The sequence below is a fragment of the Symsagittifera roscoffensis genome, chromosome 7 (genome assembly GCF_963678635.1).
Source record: "Symsagittifera roscoffensis chromosome 7, txSymRosc1.1, whole genome shotgun sequence".
Lineage (NCBI taxonomy): Eukaryota > Metazoa > Xenacoelomorpha > Acoela > Convolutidae > Symsagittifera > Symsagittifera roscoffensis.
In genome coordinates, this window is record NC_087068.1 from 12,897,280 (window position 1) to 12,914,628 (window position 17,349).

General features: G+C 39.4%; 20 non-coding genes across 20 annotated transcripts; all 20 read right to left on the reverse strand.

Annotated features, from left to right (window-relative positions):
* Positions 1-561: 561 nt before the first annotated feature.
* Trnan-guu (transfer RNA asparagine (anticodon GUU)) lies at positions 562-635 on the reverse strand. Its single transcript has one exon. It is a non-coding gene; the product is annotated as a tRNA-Asn (tRNA).
* Positions 636-1,417: 782 nt separating this feature from the next.
* Positions 1,418-1,491, reverse strand: Trnan-guu (transfer RNA asparagine (anticodon GUU)). Its single transcript has one exon. It is a non-coding gene; the product is annotated as a tRNA-Asn (tRNA).
* A 633-nt stretch (positions 1,492-2,124) lies between these two features.
* On the reverse strand, positions 2,125-2,198 carry Trnan-guu (transfer RNA asparagine (anticodon GUU)). Its single transcript has one exon. It is a non-coding gene; the product is annotated as a tRNA-Asn (tRNA).
* A 353-nt stretch (positions 2,199-2,551) lies between these two features.
* Positions 2,552-2,625, reverse strand: Trnan-guu (transfer RNA asparagine (anticodon GUU)). The gene has a single exon. It is a non-coding gene; the product is annotated as a tRNA-Asn (tRNA).
* A 608-nt stretch (positions 2,626-3,233) lies between these two features.
* Positions 3,234-3,307, reverse strand: Trnan-guu (transfer RNA asparagine (anticodon GUU)). Its single transcript has one exon. It is a non-coding gene; the product is annotated as a tRNA-Asn (tRNA).
* A 962-nt stretch (positions 3,308-4,269) lies between these two features.
* On the reverse strand, positions 4,270-4,342 carry Trnak-uuu (transfer RNA lysine (anticodon UUU)). Its single transcript has one exon. It is a non-coding gene; the product is annotated as a tRNA-Lys (tRNA).
* A 572-nt stretch (positions 4,343-4,914) lies between these two features.
* On the reverse strand, positions 4,915-4,988 carry Trnan-guu (transfer RNA asparagine (anticodon GUU)). Its single transcript has one exon. It is a non-coding gene; the product is annotated as a tRNA-Asn (tRNA).
* Positions 4,989-5,127: 139 nt separating this feature from the next.
* Positions 5,128-5,200, reverse strand: Trnak-uuu (transfer RNA lysine (anticodon UUU)). The gene has a single exon. It is a non-coding gene; the product is annotated as a tRNA-Lys (tRNA).
* A 572-nt stretch (positions 5,201-5,772) lies between these two features.
* On the reverse strand, positions 5,773-5,846 carry Trnan-guu (transfer RNA asparagine (anticodon GUU)). The gene has a single exon. It is a non-coding gene; the product is annotated as a tRNA-Asn (tRNA).
* Positions 5,847-6,200: 354 nt separating this feature from the next.
* On the reverse strand, positions 6,201-6,274 carry Trnay-gua (transfer RNA tyrosine (anticodon GUA)). Its single transcript has one exon. It is a non-coding gene; the product is annotated as a tRNA-Tyr (tRNA).
* A 139-nt stretch (positions 6,275-6,413) lies between these two features.
* On the reverse strand, positions 6,414-6,486 carry Trnak-uuu (transfer RNA lysine (anticodon UUU)). The gene has a single exon. It is a non-coding gene; the product is annotated as a tRNA-Lys (tRNA).
* A 986-nt stretch (positions 6,487-7,472) lies between these two features.
* Positions 7,473-7,546, reverse strand: Trnan-guu (transfer RNA asparagine (anticodon GUU)). Its single transcript has one exon. It is a non-coding gene; the product is annotated as a tRNA-Asn (tRNA).
* Positions 7,547-8,294: 748 nt separating this feature from the next.
* Positions 8,295-8,368, reverse strand: Trnay-gua (transfer RNA tyrosine (anticodon GUA)). Its single transcript has one exon. It is a non-coding gene; the product is annotated as a tRNA-Tyr (tRNA).
* Positions 8,369-9,579: 1,211 nt separating this feature from the next.
* On the reverse strand, positions 9,580-9,653 carry Trnan-guu (transfer RNA asparagine (anticodon GUU)). The gene has a single exon. It is a non-coding gene; the product is annotated as a tRNA-Asn (tRNA).
* Positions 9,654-10,434: 781 nt separating this feature from the next.
* On the reverse strand, positions 10,435-10,508 carry Trnan-guu (transfer RNA asparagine (anticodon GUU)). Its single transcript has one exon. It is a non-coding gene; the product is annotated as a tRNA-Asn (tRNA).
* Positions 10,509-11,469: 961 nt separating this feature from the next.
* Trnak-uuu (transfer RNA lysine (anticodon UUU)) lies at positions 11,470-11,542 on the reverse strand. Its single transcript has one exon. It is a non-coding gene; the product is annotated as a tRNA-Lys (tRNA).
* Positions 11,543-12,089: 547 nt separating this feature from the next.
* On the reverse strand, positions 12,090-12,163 carry Trnat-ggu (transfer RNA threonine (anticodon GGU)). Its single transcript has one exon. It is a non-coding gene; the product is annotated as a tRNA-Thr (tRNA).
* A 570-nt stretch (positions 12,164-12,733) lies between these two features.
* Trnak-uuu (transfer RNA lysine (anticodon UUU)) lies at positions 12,734-12,806 on the reverse strand. The gene has a single exon. It is a non-coding gene; the product is annotated as a tRNA-Lys (tRNA).
* Positions 12,807-14,633: 1,827 nt separating this feature from the next.
* Trnat-ggu (transfer RNA threonine (anticodon GGU)) lies at positions 14,634-14,707 on the reverse strand. The gene has a single exon. It is a non-coding gene; the product is annotated as a tRNA-Thr (tRNA).
* Positions 14,708-16,749: 2,042 nt separating this feature from the next.
* Trnat-ggu (transfer RNA threonine (anticodon GGU)) lies at positions 16,750-16,823 on the reverse strand. Its single transcript has one exon. It is a non-coding gene; the product is annotated as a tRNA-Thr (tRNA).
* Between the last annotated feature and the right edge of the window lie 526 nt (positions 16,824-17,349).

Genomic DNA, 17,349 nt, shown 5'->3' on the forward strand with positions numbered 1-17,349 from the left:
GCTAGTCTTTCAAATACAAGAATTCGAAGCTTTAGATCCTAAAACGAATGACTAAGTGCTCTTTTTTTTGCACAAATCTCTCATTCTGAGGTTCTGTTCTCGCTCCTGGGTGGGCTTAATCCACCAACCTGTGGGTTGACAGCCGAACGCGCTAGCCGATTGCGCCCCAAGAGCTCTATACATAAGTGTCGGTTGATTTTTTTAGGCATCATTCAAGCTTTTTCCATGGGTAAAATTTATTTTTGAAAGTCTGACACTTATTAAGCATCCTTAAAAACTCTGAAAATAACTGGCGTTTTCAATGAAGTACGATTGTTTCAAAAATTTTAATAGAAGAAATGATACTTCGCTCCTCAAGGGACTCGAACCTTTGACCGTTGGTTTAAAAGTCTAACGCTCTACCGACTGAGCTAGCAGGGCTCGAATGTTTGGCTAATCTTACAGACCTATTTTGTCAAATTCAAGAATTGAAATTGATAATTTAGTGCTCCTATTTTCAAATTGATAATATAGTACTCTAATCTTTTGCAGAAAAGTCTGATTCTGTGGTTCTTCTGTTCTCGCTCCTGGGTGGGCTTGAACCACCAACCTTTCGGTTAACAGCCGAACGCGCTAGCCGATTGCGCCACAAGAGCTCGATGAAAACTCATTTTATTAAAAAAATTTATTTTTGAGCGCCTGAAACTTATTAACCATTCTTAAAACTCTGAAAATAACTGGCGTTTTCTAAGAAGTTAGAGTGTTTCAAAAAAATTGATAGAAGAAATGATACTTCGCGCCACAAGGGTCTCGAACCCTTGACCGTCGGATTAAAAGTCCAACGCTCTACCGACTAAGCTAGCAGGGCTTAAAGAATACGCTAGTCTTTCAAATACAAGAATTCGAAGCTTTAGATCCTAAAACGAATGACTAAGTGCTCTTTTTTTGCACAAATCTCTCATTCTGAGGTTCTGTTCTCGCTCCTGGGTGGGCTTAATTCACCAACCTTTGGGTTGACAGCCGAATGCGCTAGCCGATTGCGCCCCAAGAGCTCTATACATAAGTGTCGGTTGATTTTTTTAGGCATCATTCAAGCTTTTTCCATGGGTAAAATTTATTTTTGAGAGTCTGACACTTATTAAGCATCCTTAAAAACTCTGAAAATAACTGGCGTTTTCAATGAAGTACGATTGTTTCAAAAATTTTAATAGAAGAAATGATACTTCGCCCCACAAGGGACTCGAACCCTTGACTGTTGGATTAAAAGTATAACGCTCCACCGACTGAGCTAGCAGGGCTCGAATGATTGCTAGTCTTACAGACCTATTTTGTCAAATTCAAGAATTGAGATTGATAATTTAGTGCTCCTATTTTGAAATTGATAATTTAGTACTCTTATCTTTTGCAGAAAAGTCTGATTCTGTGGTTCTGCTGTTCTCGCTCCTGGGTGGGCTTGAACCACCAACCTTTCGGTTAACAGCCGAACGCGCTAGCCGATTGCGCCACAAGAGCTCGATAAACTTCGTCCAACGCTCTACCGACTGAGCTAGCAGGGCTAGCACTAGTCTTTCAAATAGTCTTTCAACTAGTCTTTCAAATACAAGAATTCGAAGCTTTAGATCCCAAAACGAATGACTAATTGCTCTTTTTTTTGCACAAATCTCTCATTCTGAGGTTCTGTTCTCGCTCCTGGGTGGGCTTAATCCACCAACCTTTGGGTTGGCAGCCGAACGCGCTAGCCGATTGCGCACCAAGAGCTCTATACATAAGTGTCGGTTGATTTTTTTAGGCATCATTCAAGCTTTTTCCATGGGTAAAATTTATTTTTGAGAGTCTGACACTTATTAAGCATCCTTAAAAACTCTGAAAATATTTGGCGTTTTCAATGAAGTACGATTGTTTCAAAAAAATTAATAGTAGAAATGATACTGCGCCCGACAAGGAAACCGAACCCTTGACCGTTGGATTAAAATTCCAACGCTCTACCGACTGAGCTATCAGTGCTCGAACGTTTTGCTAGTCTTACGGACCTATCTTGTCAAATTCAAGAATTGAAATTGATAATTTAGTGCTCCTATTTTGAAATTGAGAATTTAGTTCTCTTATCTTTTGCAGAAAAGTCTGATTCTGTGGTTCTGCTGTTCTCGCTCCTGGGTGGGCTTGAACCACCAACCTTTCGGTTAACAGCCCAACGCGCTAGCCGATTGCGCCACAAGAGCTCGATAAAACAGCATTTTATGAAAAAAAAATATTTTTGAGCGCCTGAAACTTATTAACCATTCTTAAAAACTCTGAAAATAACTGGCGTTTTCTAAGAAGTTAGAGTGTTTCAAAAAATTTGATAGAAGAATTGATACTTCGCCCCACAAGGGACTCGAACCCTTGACCGTTGGATTAAAAGTATAACGCTCCACCGACTGAGCTAGCAGGGCTCGAATGATTGCTAGTCTTACAGACCTATTTTGTCAAATTCAAGAATTGAAATTGATAATTTAGTGCTCCTATTTTGAAATTGATAATTTAGTACTCTTATCTTTTGCAGAAAAGTCTGATTCTGTGGTTCTGCTGTTCTCGCTCCTGGGTGGGCTTGAACCACCAACCTTTCGGTTAACAGCCGAACGCGCTAGCCGATTGCGCCACAAGAGCTCGATAAACTTCGTCCAACGCTCTACCGACTGAGCTAGCAGGGCTAGCACTAGTCTTTCAAATACAAGAATTCGAAGCTTTAGATCCTAAAACGAATGACTAATTGCTCTTTTTTTGCACAAATCTCTCATTCTGAGGTTCTGTTCTCGCTCCTGGGTAGGCTTAATCCACCAACCTTTGGGTTGGCAGCCGAACGCGCTAGCCGATTGCGCACCAAGAGCCCTATACATAAGTGTCGGTTGATTTTTTTAGGCATCATTCAAGCTTTTTCCATGGGTAAAATTTATTTTTGAGAGTCTGACACTTATTAAGCATCCTTAAAAACTCTGAAAATATTTGGCGTTTTCAATGAAGTACGATTGTTTCAAAAAAATTAATAGTAGAAATGATACTGCGCCCGACAAGGAAACCGAACCCTTGACCGTTGGATTAAAATTCCAACGCTCTACCGACTGAGCTATCAGTGCTCGAACGTTTTGCTAGTCTTACGGACCTATCTTGTCAAATTCAAGAATTGAAATTGATAATTTAGTGCTCCTATTTTGAAATTGAGAATTTAGTTCTCTTATCTTTTGCAGAAAAGTCTGATTCTGTGGTTCTGCTGTTCTCGCTCCTGGGTGGGCTTGAACCACCAACCTTTCGGTTAACAGCCCAACGCGCTAGCCGATTGCGCCACAAGAGCTCGATAAAACAGCATTTTATGAAAAAAAATATTTTTGAGCGCCTGAAACTTATTAACCATTCTTAAAAACTCTGAAAATAACTGGCGTTTTCTAAGAAGTTAGAGTGTTTCAAAAAATTTGATAGAAGAATTGATACTGCGCCCGACAAGGGAACCGAACCCTTGAACATCGGATTAAAATTCCAACGCTCTACCGACTGAGCTAGCAGGGCTCGAATGATTGCTAGTCTTACAGACCTATTTTGTCAAATTCAAGAATTGAAATTCATAATTTAGTGCTCCTATTTTGAAATTGATAATTTAGTGCTCTTATCTTTTGCAGAAAAGTCTGATTCTGTGGTTCTGCTGTTCTCGCTCCTGGGTGGGCTTGAACCACCAACCTTTCGGTTAACAGCCGAAAGCGCTAGCCGATTGCCCCACAAGAGCTCGATAAAAAATCATTTTATGAAAAAAATTATTTTTGAGCGCCTGAAACTTATTAACCATTCTTAAAAACTCTGAAATTAACTGGCGTTTTCTAAGAAGTTAGAGTGTTTCAAAAAAATTGATAGAAGAAATGAAACTGCGCCCGACTAGGGAACCGAACCCTTGAACGTCGGATTAAAAGTCCAACGCTCTACCGACTAAGCTAGCAGGGTTAAAGGATACGCTAGTCTTTCAAATACAAGAATTCGAAGCTTTAGATCCTAAAACGAATGACTAAGTGCTCTTTTTTTTTGCACAAATCTCTCATTCTGAGGTTCTGTTCTCGCTCCTGGGTGGGCTTAATCCACCAACCTGTGGGTTGACAGCCGAACGCGCTAGCCGATTGCGCCACAAGAGCTCGATGAAAACTCATTTTATTTGAAAAATTTTTTTTTGAGCGCCTGAAACTTATTAACCATTCTTAAAACTCTGAAAATAACTGGCGTTTTCTAAGAAGTTAGAGTGTTTCAAAAAAATTGATAGAAGAAATGATACTTCGCCCCACAAGGGACTCGAACCCTTGACCGACGGATTAAAAGTCCAACGCTCTACCGACTAAGCTAGCAGGGCTTACAGAATACGCTAGTCTTTCAAATACAAGAATTCGAAGCTTTAGATCCTAAAACGAATGACTAAGTGCTCTTTTTTTTGCACAAATCTCTCATTCTGAGGTTCTGTTCTCGCTCCTGGGTGGGCTTAATCCACCAACCTGTGGGTTGACAGCCGAACGCGCTAGCCGATTGCGCCCCAAGAGCTCTATACATAAATGTCGGTTGATTTTTTTAGGCATCATTCAAGCTTTTTCCATGGGTAAAATTTATTTTTGAGAGTCTGACACTTATAGAGCATCCTTAAAAACTCTGGAAATAACTGGCGTTTTCAATGAAGTACGATTGTTTCAAAAATTTTAATAGAAGAAATGATACTTCGCCCCACAAGGGACTCGAGCCTTTGACCGTTGGATTAAAAGTCCAACGCTCTACCGACTGAGCTAGCAGGGCTCGAATGTTTGGCTAATCTTACAGACCTATTTTGTCAAATTCAAGAATTGAAATTGATAATTTAGTGCTCCTAATTTCAAATTGATAATATAGTACTCTAATCTTTTGCAGAAAAGTCTCATTCTGTGGTTCTGCTGTTCTCGCTCCTGGGTGGGCTTGAACCACCAACCTTTCGGTTAACAGCCGAACGCGCTAGCCGATTGCGCCACAAGAGCTCGATGAAAACTCATTTTATTTAAAAAATTTATTTTTGAGCGCCTGAAACTTATTAACCATTCTTAAAACTCTGAAAATAACTGGCGTTTTCTAAGAAGTTAGAGTGTTTCAAAAAAATTGATAGAAGAAATGATACTTCGCCCCACAAGGGACTCGAACCCTTGACCGACGGATTAAAAGTCCAACGCTCTACCGACTAAGCTAGCAGGGCTTAAAGAATACGCTAGTCTTTCAAATACAAGAATTCGAAGCTTTAGATCCTAAAACGAATGACTAAGTGCTCTTTTTTTTGCACAAATCTCTCATTCTGAGGTTCTGTTCTCGCTCCTGGGTGGGCTTAATCCACCAACCTGTGGGTTGACAGCCGAACGCGCTAGCCGATTGCGCCCCAAGAGCTCTATACATAAATGTCGGTTGATTTTTTTAGGCATCATTCAAGCTTTTTCCATGGGTAAAATTTATTTTTGAGAGTCTGACACTTATAGAGCATCCTTAAAAACTCTGGAAAAAACTGGCGTTTTCAATGAAGTACGATTGTTTCAAAAATTTTAATAGAAGAAATGATACTTCGCCCCTCAAGGGACTCGAACCTTTGACCGTTGGATTAAAAGTCCAACGCTCTAGCGACTGAGCTAGCAGGGCTCGAATGTTTGGCTAATGTTACAGACCTATTTTGTCAAATTCAAGAATTGAAATTGATAATTTAGTGCTCCTATTTTCAAATTGATAATATAGTACTCTAATCTTTTGCAGAAAAGTCTGATTCTGTGGTTCTGCTGTTCTCGCTCCTGGGTGGGCTTTAACCACCAACCTTTCGGTTAACAGCCGAACGCGCTAGCCGATTGCGCCACAAGAGCTCGATAAAAACTCATTTCATTAAAAAAAATTATTTTTGAGCGCCTGAAATTTATTAACCATTCTTAAAACTCTGAAAATAACTGGCGTTTTCTAAGAAGTTAGAGTGTTTCAAAAAAAATTGATAGAAGAAATGATACTTCGCCCCTCAAGGGACTCGAACCCTTGACCGTTGGATTAAAAGTCCAACGCTCTACCGACTGAGTTAGCAGGTCTCGAATGTTTGGCTAATCTTACAGACCTATTTTGTCAAATTCAAGAATTGAAATTGATAATTTAGTGCTCCTATTTTCTAATTGATAATTTAGTACTCAAATCTTTTGCAGAAAAGTCCGATTCTGTGGTTCTGCTGTTCTCGCTCCTGGGTGGGCTTGAACCACCAACCTTTCGGTTTACAGCCGAACGCGCTAGCCGATTGCGCCACAAGAGCTCGATAAAAACTCATTTTATTTAAAAAATTTATTTTTGAGCGCCTGAAACTTATTAACCATTCTTAAAACTCTGAAAATAACTGGCGTTTTCTAAGAAGTTAGAGTGTTTCAAAAAAATTGATAGAAGAAATGATACTTCGCCCCACAAGGGACTCGAACCCTTGACCGTTGGATTAAAAGTCCAACGCTCTACCGACTGAGTTAGCAGGGCTCGAATGTTTGGCTAATCTTACAGACCTATTTTGTCAAATTCAAGAATTGAAATTGATAATTTAGTGCTCCTATTTTCAAATTGATAATATAGTACTCTAATCTTTTGCAGAAAAGTACGATTCTGTGGTTCTGCTGTTCTCGCTCCTGGGTGGGCTTGAACCACCAACCTTTTGGTTGACAGCCGAACGCGCTAGCAGATTGCGCCACAAGATCTCGATAAAAACTCATTTTATTAAAAAAATTTATTTTTGAGCGCCTGAAACTTATTAACCATTCTTAAAAACTCTGAAAATAACTGGCGTTTTTCAAGAAGTTAGAGTGTTTCGAAAAAATTAATATAAGAAATGTTACTGCGCCCGACAAGGGAACCGAACCCTTGAACGTCTGATTAAAAGTCCAACGCTCTACCGACTAAGCTAGCAGGGCTTAAAGAATACGCTAGTCTTTCAAATACAAGAATTCGAAGCTTTAGATCCTAAAACGATTGACTAAGTTCTCTTTTTTTGCACAAATCTCTCATTCTGAGGTTCTGTTCTCGCTCCTGGGTGGGCTTAATCCACCAACCTTTGGGTTGACAGCCGAACGCGCTAGCCGATTGCGCCCCAAGAGCTCTATACATAAGTGTCGGTTGATTTTTTTAGGCATCATTCAAGCTTTTTCCATGGGTAAATTTTATTTTTGAGAGTCTGACACTTATTAAGCATCCTTAAAAACTCTGAAAATAACTGGCGTTTTCAATGAAGTACGATTGTTTCAAAAATTTTAATAGAAGAAATGATACTTCGCCCCACAATCCGACCGTTGGATTAAAAGTATAACGCTCCACCGACTGAGCTAGCAGGGCTCGAATGATTGCTAGTCTTACAGACCTATTTTGTCAAATTCAAGAATTGAAATTGATAATTTAGTGCTCCTATTTTGAAATTGATAATTTAGTGCTCTTATCTTTTGCAGAAAAGTCTGATTCTGTGGTTCTGCTGTTCTCGCTCCTGGGTGGGCTTGAACCACCAACCTTTCGGTTAACAGCCGAACGCGCTAGCCGATTGCGCCACAAGAGCTCGATAAAAAATCATTTTATGAAAAAAATTATTTTTGAGCGCCTGAAACTTATTAACCATTCTTAAAAACTCTGAAAATAACTGGCGTTTTCTAAGTTAGAGTGTTTCAAAAAAATTGATAGAAGAAATGATACTGCGCCCGACAAGGGAACCGAACCCTTGAACGTCGGATTAAAAGTCCAACGCTCTACCGACTAAGCTAGCAGGGCTTAACGAATCCGCTAGTCTTTCAAATACAAGAATTCGAAGCTTTAGATCCTAAAACGAATAACTAATTGCTCTTTTTTTTGCACAAATCTCTCATTCTGAGGTTCTGTTCTCGCTCCTGGGTGGGCTTAATCCACCAACCTTTGGGTTGGCAGCCGAACGCGCTAGCCGATTGCGCCACAAGAGCTCGATAAAAACTCATTTTATTTAAAAAAATTATTTTTGAGCGCCTGAAATTTATTAACCATTCTTAAAACTCTGAAAATAACTGGCGTTTTCTAAGAAGTTAGAGTGTTTCAAAAAAAATTGATAGAAGAAATGATACTTCGCCCCTCAAGGGACTCGAACCCTTGACCGTTGGATTAAAAGTCCAACGCTCTACCGACTGAGTTAGCAGGTCTCGAATGTTTGGCTAATCTTACAGACCTATTTTGTCAAATTCAAGAATTGAAATTGATAATTTAGTGCTCCTATTTTCTAATTGATAATTTAGTACTCTAATCTTTTGCAGAAAAGTCCGATTCTGTGGTTCTGCTGTTCTCGCTCCTGGGTGGGCTTGAACCACCAACCTTTCGGTTTACAGCCGAACGCGCTAGCCGATTGCGCCACAAGAGCTCGATAAAAACTCATTTTATTTAAAAAATTTATTTTTGAGCGCCTGAAACTTATTAACCATTCTTAAAACTCTGAAAATAACTGGCGTTTTCTAAGAAGTTAGAGTGTTTCAAAAAAATTGATAGAAGAAATGATACTTCGCCCCACAAGGGACTCGAACACTTGACCGTTGGATTAAAAGTCCAACGCTCTACCGACTGAGTTAGCAGGGCTCGAATGTTTGGCTAATCTTACAGACCTATTTTGTCAAATTCAAGAATTGAAATTGATAATTTAGTGCTCCTATTTTGAAATTGATAATATAGTACTCTAATCTTTTGCAGAAAAGTCCGATTCTGTGGTTCTGCTGTTCTCGCTCCTGGGTGGGCTTGAACCACCAACCTTTTGGTTAACAGCCGAACGCGCTAGCAGATTGCGCCACAAGAGCTCGATAAAAACTCATTTTATTAAAAAAATTTATTTTTGAGCGCCTGAAACTTATTAACCATTCTTAAAAACTCTGAAATTAACTGGCGTTTTTCAAGAAGTTAGAGTGTTTCGAAAAAATTAATATAAGAAATGTTACTGCCCCCGACAAGGGAACCGAACCCTTGAACGTCTGATTAAAAGTCCAACGCTCTACCGACTAAGCTAGCAGGGCTTAAAGAATACGCTAGTCTTTCAAATACAAGAATTCGAAGCTTTAGATCCTAAAACGATTGACTAAGTTCTCTTTTTTTTGCACAAATCTCTCATTCTGAGGTTCTGTTCTCGCTCCTGGGTGGGCTTAATCCACCAACCTTTGGGTTGACAGCCGAACGCGCTAGCCGATTGCGCCCCAAGAGCTCTATACATAAGTGTCGGTTGATTTTTTTAGGCATCATTCAAGCTTTTTCCATGGGTAAAATTTATTTTTGAGAGTCTGACACTTATTAAGCATCCTTAAAAACTCTGAAAATAACTGGCGTTTTCAATGAAGTACGATTGTTTCAAAAATTTTAATAGAAGAAATAATACTTCGCCCCACAAGGGACTCGAACCCTTGACCGTTGGATTAAAAGTATAACGCTCCACCGACTGAGCTAGCAGGGCTCGAATGATTGCTAGTCTTACAGACCTATTTTGTCAAATTCAAGAATTGAAATTGATAATTTAGTGCTCCTATTTTGAAATTGATAATTTAGTGCTCTTATCTTTTGCAGAAAAGTCTGATTCTGTGTTTCTGCTGTTCTCGCTCCTGGGTGGGCTTGAACCACCAACCTTTCGGTTAACAGCCGAACGCGCTAGCCGATTGCGCCACAAGAGCTCGATAAAAAAATCATTTTATGAAAAAAATTATTTTTGAGCTCCTGAAACTTATTAACCATTCTTAAAAACTCTGAAAATAACTGGCGTTTTCTAAGTTAGAGTGTTTCAAAAAAATTGATAGAAGAAATGATACTGCGCCCGACAAGGGAACCGAACCCTTGAACGTCGGATTAAAAGTCCAACGCTCTACCGACTAAGCTAGCAGGGCTTAACGAATCCGCTAGTCTTTCAAATACAAGAATTCGAAGCTTTAGATCCTAAAACGAATAACTAATTGCTCTTTTTTTTGCACAAATCTCTCATTCTGAGGTTCTGTTCTCGCTCCTGGGTGGGCTTAATCCACCAACCTTTGGGTTGGCAGCGGAACGCGCTAGCCGATTGCGCACCAAGTGCTCTATACATAAGTGTCGGTTGATTTTTTTAGGCATCATTCAAGCTTTTTCCATGGGTAAAATTTATTTTTGAGAGTCTGACACTTATTAAGCATCCTTAAAAACTCTGAAAATATTTGGCGTTTTCAATGAAGTACGATTGTTTCAAAATTTTTAATAGAAGAAATGATACTTCGCCCCACAAGGGACTCGAACCCTTGACCGTTGGATTAAAATTCCAACGCTCCACCGACTGAGCTAGCAGGGCTGGAATGAAGGCTAGTCTTACAGACCTATTTTGTCAAACTCAAGAATTGAAATTGATAATTTAGTGCTCCTATTTTGAAATTGAGAATTTAGTTCTCTTATCTTTTGCAGAAAAGTCTGATTCTGTGGTTCTGCTGTTCTCGCTCCTGGGTGGGCTTGAACCACCAACCTTTCGGTTAACAGCCCAACGCGCTAGCCGATTGCGCCACAAGAGCTCGATAAAACAGCATTTGATGAAAAAAAAAAATATTTTTGAGCGCCTGAAACTTATTAACCATTCTTAAAAACTCTGAAAATAACTGGCGTTTTCTAAGAAGTTAGAGTGTTTCAAAAAATTTGATAGAAGAAATGATACTGCGCCCGACAAGGGAACCGAACCCTTGAACATCGGATTAACATTCCAACGCTCTACCGACTGAGCTATCAGGGCTTAAAGATACCGCTAGTCTTTCAAATAAAAGAATTCGAAGCTTTGGATCCTAAAACGAATGAATTTGCAGAAATCTCTCATTCTGAGGTTCTGTTCTCGCTCCTGGGTAGGCTTAATCCACCAACCTTTGGGTTGACAGCCGAACGCGCTAGCCGATTGCGCCCCAAGAGCTCTATACATAAGTGTCGTTTGATTTTTTAGGCATCATTCAAGCTTTTTCCATGGGTAAAATTTATTTTTGAGAGTCTGACATTTATTAAGCATCCTTAAAAACTCTGAAAATAACTGGCGTTTTCAATGAAGTACGATTGTTTCAAAAATTTTAATAGAAGAAAAGATACTTCGCCCCACAAGGGACTCGAACCCTTTGGATTAAAAGTCCAACTCTCCACCGACTGAGCTAGCAGTGCTCGAATGATTGCTAGTCTTACAGACCTATTTTGTCAAATTCAAGAATTGAAATTGACAATTTAGTGCTCCTATTTTTATAAATTGATAATTTAGTGCTCTTATCTTTTGCAGAAAAGTCTGATTCTTTGGTTATGCGGTTCTCGCTCCTGGGTGAGCTTGAAACAGCCGAACGCGCTAGCCGATTGCGCCAAAAGAGCTCGATAAAAAATCATTTTATGAAAAAAATTATTTTTGAGCACCTGAAACTTATTAACCATTCTTAAAACTCTGAAAATAACTGGCGTTTTCTAAGAAGTTAGAGTGTTTCAAAAAAATTGATAGAAGAAATGATACTTCGCCCCACAAGGGACTCGAACCCTTGACCGTCGGATTAAAAGTCCAACGCTCTACCGACTGAGCTATCAGGGCTTAAAGATTACGCTAGTCTTTCAAATACAAGAATTCGAAGCTTTGGATCCTAAAACGAATGACTAAGTGCTCATTTTTTTTTTTGCAGCAATCTCTCATTCTGAGGTTCTGTTCTCGCTCCTGGGTGGGCTTAATCCACCAACCTTTGGGTTGACAGCCGAACGCGCTAGCCGATTGCGCCCCAAGAGCTCTATACATAAGTGTCGGTTGATTTTTTTCGGCCTCATTCAAGCTTTTTCCATGGGTAAAATATATTTTTGAGAGTCTGACACTTATTAAGCATCCTTAAAAACTGAAAATCACTCGCGTTTTCAATGAAGTATGAGTGTTTCAAAAATTTTAATAGAAGAAATGATACTTCGCCCCACAAGGGACCCGAACCCTTCCAACGCTCTACCGACCGAGCTAGCAGGGCTCGAATGTTTTGCTAGTCTTACAGGCCTAATTTGTCAAATTCAAGAATTCGAAAATCTGGATCTTGAAATTGATAATTTAGTGCTCTTATCTTTCGCAGAAAAAAAGTCTGATTTTGTGGTTCTGCTGTTCTCGCTCCTGGGTGGGCTTGAACCACCAACCTTTCGGTTACCAGCCGAACGCGCTAGCCGATTGCGCCAAAAGAGCTGGATAATAAATTATTTTATGAAAAAAAGACATTTTTGAGCGCCTGAAACTTATTAACCATTCTTAAAAACTCTGAAAATAACTGGCGTTTTCTAAGAAGTTAGAGTGTTTCAAAAAAATTAATAGAAGAAATGATACTGCGCCCGACAAGGGAACCGAACCCTTGAATGTCGGATTTAAAGTCCAACGCTCTACCGATTGAGCTAGCAGGGCTTAAAGATTACCCTAGTCTTTCAAATACAAAAATTCGAAGCTTTGGATCCTAAAACGAATGACTAATTGCATATTTTTTTGCAGAAACTTCTTATTCTGAGGTTTTGTTCTCGCTCCTGGGTAGGCCTAATCCACCAACTTTTCGGTTGACAGCCGAACGCGCTAGCCGATTGCGCCCCAAGAGCTCTATACATAAGTGTCGGTTGATTTTTTTAGGCATCAATCAAGCTTTTCCATGGGTAAAATTTATTTTTGAGATTCTGACACTTATTAAGCATCCTTAAAAACTCTGAAACTATTTGGCGTTTTCAATGAAGTGTGATTGTTTCAAAAATTTTAATAGAAGAAATGATTCTTCGCCCCACAATGGACTCGAACCCTTGACCGTTGGATTAAAAGTCCAACGCTCTACCGACTAAGCTAGCAGGGCTCGATTGTTTTGGTAGTCTTACAGACCTAATTTGTCAAGTTCAAGAATTCAAAGCTCTGGATCTTGAAATTGATAATTTAGTGCTCTTATCTTTTGCAGAAAAATCTGATTCTGTGATTCTGTTGTTCTCGCTACTGGGTGGGCTTGAACCACCAACCTTTCAGTTAACAGCAGAACGCGGAAGCCGATTGCGCCCCAAGAGCTATATACTTAAGTGTCGGTTGATTTTTTTAGGCATCATTCAAGCTTTTTCCATGGGTAAAATTTATTTTTGAGAGACTGGCACTTATTAAGCATCCTTAAAAGCTCTGAAAATAACTGGCGTTTTCAATGAAGTACGATTGTTTCAAAAATTTTAATAGAAGAAATGATATTTCGCATCACGAGGGACTCGAACCCTTGACCGTTGAATTAAAAGTCCAACGCTCTACCGACTGAGCTAGCAGGGCTTGAATGTTTTGCTAATCTTACAGACCTAATTTGTCAAATTCAAGAATTCGAAGCTCTGGATCTTGAAATTGATAATTTAGTGCTCTTATCTTTTGCAGAAAAGTCTGATTCTTTCGATCTGCTGTTCCCGCTCCTGGTAGGGCTTGAATCACCAACGTTTCAGTTATCAGCCGAACGCGCCAGCCGATTGCGCCACAAGAGCTCGGTAAAAAATCATTTCATGAAAAAAAATTATTTTTGAGCGCCTGAAACTTATTAACCATTCTTAAATACTCTGAAAATAACTGGCGTTTTCTAAGAAGTACGATTGTTTCAAAAATTTTAATAGAAGAAATGATACTTCTCCCCACAAGGGACTGGAACCCTTGACCGTTGGATTTATAGTCCAACGCTCCACCGACTGAGCTAGCAGTGCTCGAATGATTGCTAATCTTACAGACCTATTTTGTCAAATTCAAGAATTGAAATTGATAATTTAGTGCTCCTATTTTGAAATTGATAATTTAGTGCTCTTATCTTTTGCAGAAAAGTCTGATTCTGCGGTTCTCGCTCCTGGGTGAGCTTGAACCACCAACCTTTCGGTTAACAGCCGAACGCGCTAGCCGATTGCGCCAAAAGAGCTCGATAAAAAATCATTTTATGAAAAAAATTTTTTTTGAGCGCCTGAAACTTATTAACCATTCTTAAAAACTCTGAAAATAACTGGCGTTTTCTAAGAAGTTAGATTGTTTCAAAAAAATTGATAGAAGAAATGATACTGCGCCCGACAAGGGAACCGAACCCTTGAACATCGGATTAAAAATCCAACGCTCTACCGACTGAGCTATCAGGGCTTAACGATTGTGCTAGTCTTTCAAATACAAGAATTCGAAGCTTTGGATCCTAAAACGAATGACTAATTGCATATTTTTTTGCAGAAACCTCTTATTCTGAGGTTCTGTTCTCGCTCCTGGGTAGGCTTAATCCACCAACTTTTCGGTTGACAGCCGAACGCGCTAGCCGATTGCGCCCCAAGAGCTCTTTACATAAGTGTCGGTTGATTTTTTTAGGCATCATTCAAGCTTTTCCATGGGTAAAATTTATTTTTGAGATTCTGACACTTATTAAGCATCCTTAAAAACTCTGAAACTATTTGGCGTTTTCAATGAAGTGTGATTGTTTCAAAAATTTTAATAGAAGAAATGATACTTCGCCCCACAAGGGACCCGAACCCTTCCAACGCTCTACCGACTGAGCTAGCAGGGCTCGAATGTTTTGCTAGTCTTACAGGCCTAATTTGTCAAATTCAAGAATTCGAAAATCTGGATCTTGAAATTGATAATTTAGTGCTCTTATCTTTCGCAGAAAAAAAGTCTGATTCTGTGATTCTGCTGTTCTCGCTCCTGGCTGGGCTTGAACCACCAACCTTTCGGTTACCAGCCGAACGCGCTAGCCGATTGCGCCACAAGAGCTCGATAATAAATTATTTTATGAAAAAAAAAGACATTTTTGAGCGCCTGAAACTTATTAACCATTCTTAAAAACTCTGAAAATAACTGGCGTTTTCTAAGAAGTTAGAGTGTTTCAAAAAAATTAATAGAAGAAATGATACTGCGCCCGACAAGGGAACCGAACCCTTGACCGTTGGATTAAAAGTCCAACGCTCTACCGACTAAGCTAGCAGGGCTCGAATGTTTTGGTAGTCTTACAGACCTAATTTGTCAAGTTCAAGAATTCAAAGCTCTGGATCTTGAAATTGATAATTTAGTGCTCTTATCTTTTGCAGAAAAATCTGATTCTGTGATTCTGCTGTTCTCGCTACTGGGTGGGCTTGAACCACCAACCTTTCAGTTAACAGCAGAACGCGGAAGCCGATTGCGCCCCAAGAGCTATATACTTAAGTGTCGGTTGATTTTTTTAGGCATCATTCAAGCTTTTTCCATGGGTAAAATTTATTTTTGAGAGACTGACACTTATTAAGCATCCTTAAAAGCTCTGAAAATAACTGGCGTTTTCAATGAAGTACGATTGTTTCAAAAATTTTAATAGAAGAAATGATATTTCGCATCACGAGGGACTCGAACCCTTGACCGTTGAATTAAAAGTCCAACGCTCTACCGACTGAGCTAGCAGGGCTTGAATGTTTTGCTAATCTTACAGACCTAATTTGTCAAATTCAAGAATTCGAAGCTCTGGATCTTGAAATTGATAATTTAGTGCTCTTATCTTTTGCAGAAAAGTCTGATTCTTTCGATCTGCTGTTCCCGCTCCTGGTAGGGCTTGAATCACCAACGTTTCAGTTATCAGCCGAACGCGCCAGCCGATTGCGCCACAAGAGCTCGGTAAAAAATCATTTCATGAAAAAAAATTATTTTTGAGCGCCTGAAACTTATTAACCATTCTTAAATACTCTGAAAATAACTGGCGTTTTCTAAGAAGTACGATTGTTTCAAAAATTTTAATAGAAGAAATGATACTTCTCCCCACAAGGGACTGGAACCCTTGACCGTTGGATTTATAGTCCAACGCTCCACCGACTGAGCTAGCAGTGCTCGAATGATTGCTAATCTTACAGACCTATTTTGTCAAATTCAAGAATTGAAATTGATAATTTAGTGCTCCTATTTTGAAATTGATAATTTAGTGCTCTTATCTTTTGCAGAAAAGTCTGATTCTGCGGTTCTCGCTCCTGGGTGAGCTTGAACCACCAACCTTTCGGTTAACAGCCGAACGCGCTAGCCGATTGCGCCAAAAGAGCTCGATAAAAAATCATTTTATGAAAAAAATTTTTTTTGAGCGCCTGAAACTTATTAACCATTCTTAAAAACTCTGAAAATAACTGGCGTTTTCTAAGAAGTTAGATTGTTTCAAAAAAATTGATAGAAGAAATGATACTGCGCCCGACAAGGGAACCGAACCCTTGAACATCGGATTAAAAATCCAACGCTCTACCGACTGAGCTATCAGGGCTTAACGATTGTGCTAGTCTTTCAAATACAAGAATTCGAAGCTTTGGATCCTAAAACGAATGACTAATTGCATATTTTTTTGCAGAAACCTCTTATTCTGAGGTTCTGTTCTCGCTCCTGGGTAGGCTTAATCCACCAACTTTTCGGTTGACAGCCGAACGCGCTAGCCGATTGCGCCCCAAGAGCTCTTTACATAAGTGTCGGTTGATTTTTTTAGGCATAATTCAAGCTTTTCCATGGGTAAAATTTATTTTTGAGATTCTGACACTTATTAAGCATCCTTAAAAACTCTGAAACTATTTGGCGTTTTCAATGAAGTGTGATTGTTTCAAAAATTTTAATAGAAGAAATGATACTTCGCCCCACAAGGGACCCGAACCCTTCCAACGCTCTACCGACTGAGCTAGCAGGGCTCGAATGTTTTGCTAGTCTTACAGGCCTAATTTGTCAAATTCAAGAATTCGAAAATCTGGATCTTGAAATTGATAATTTAGTGCTCTTATCTTTCGCAGAAAAAAAGTCTGATTCTGTGATTCTGCTGTTCTCGCTCCTGGCTGGGCTTGAACCACCAACCTTTCGGTTACCAGCCGAACGCGCTAGCCGATTGCGCCACAAGAGCTCGATAATAAATTATTTTATGAAAAAAAAAGACATTTTTGAGCGCCTGAAACTTATTAACCATTCTTAAAAACTCTGAAAATAACTGGCGTTTTCTAAGAAGTTAGAGTGTTTCAAAAAAATTAATAGAAGAAATGATACTGCGCCCGACAAGGGAACCGAACCCTTGAATGTCGGATTAAAAGTCCAACGCTCTACCGATTGAGCTAGCAGGGCTTAAAGATTACGCTAGTCTTTCAAATACAAAAATTCGAAGCTTTGGATCCTAAAACGAATGACTAATTGCATATTTTTTTGCAGAAACCTCTTATTCTGAGGTTCTGTTCTCGCTCCTGGGTAGGCTTAATCCACCAACTTTTCGGTTGACAGCCGAACGCGCTAGCCGATTGCGCCCCAAGAGCTCTATACATAAGTGTCGGTTGATTTTTTTAGGCATCATTCAAGCTTTTCCATGGGTAAAATTTATTTTTGAGATTCTGACACTTATTAAGCATCCTTAAAAACTCTGAAACTATTTGGCGTTTTCA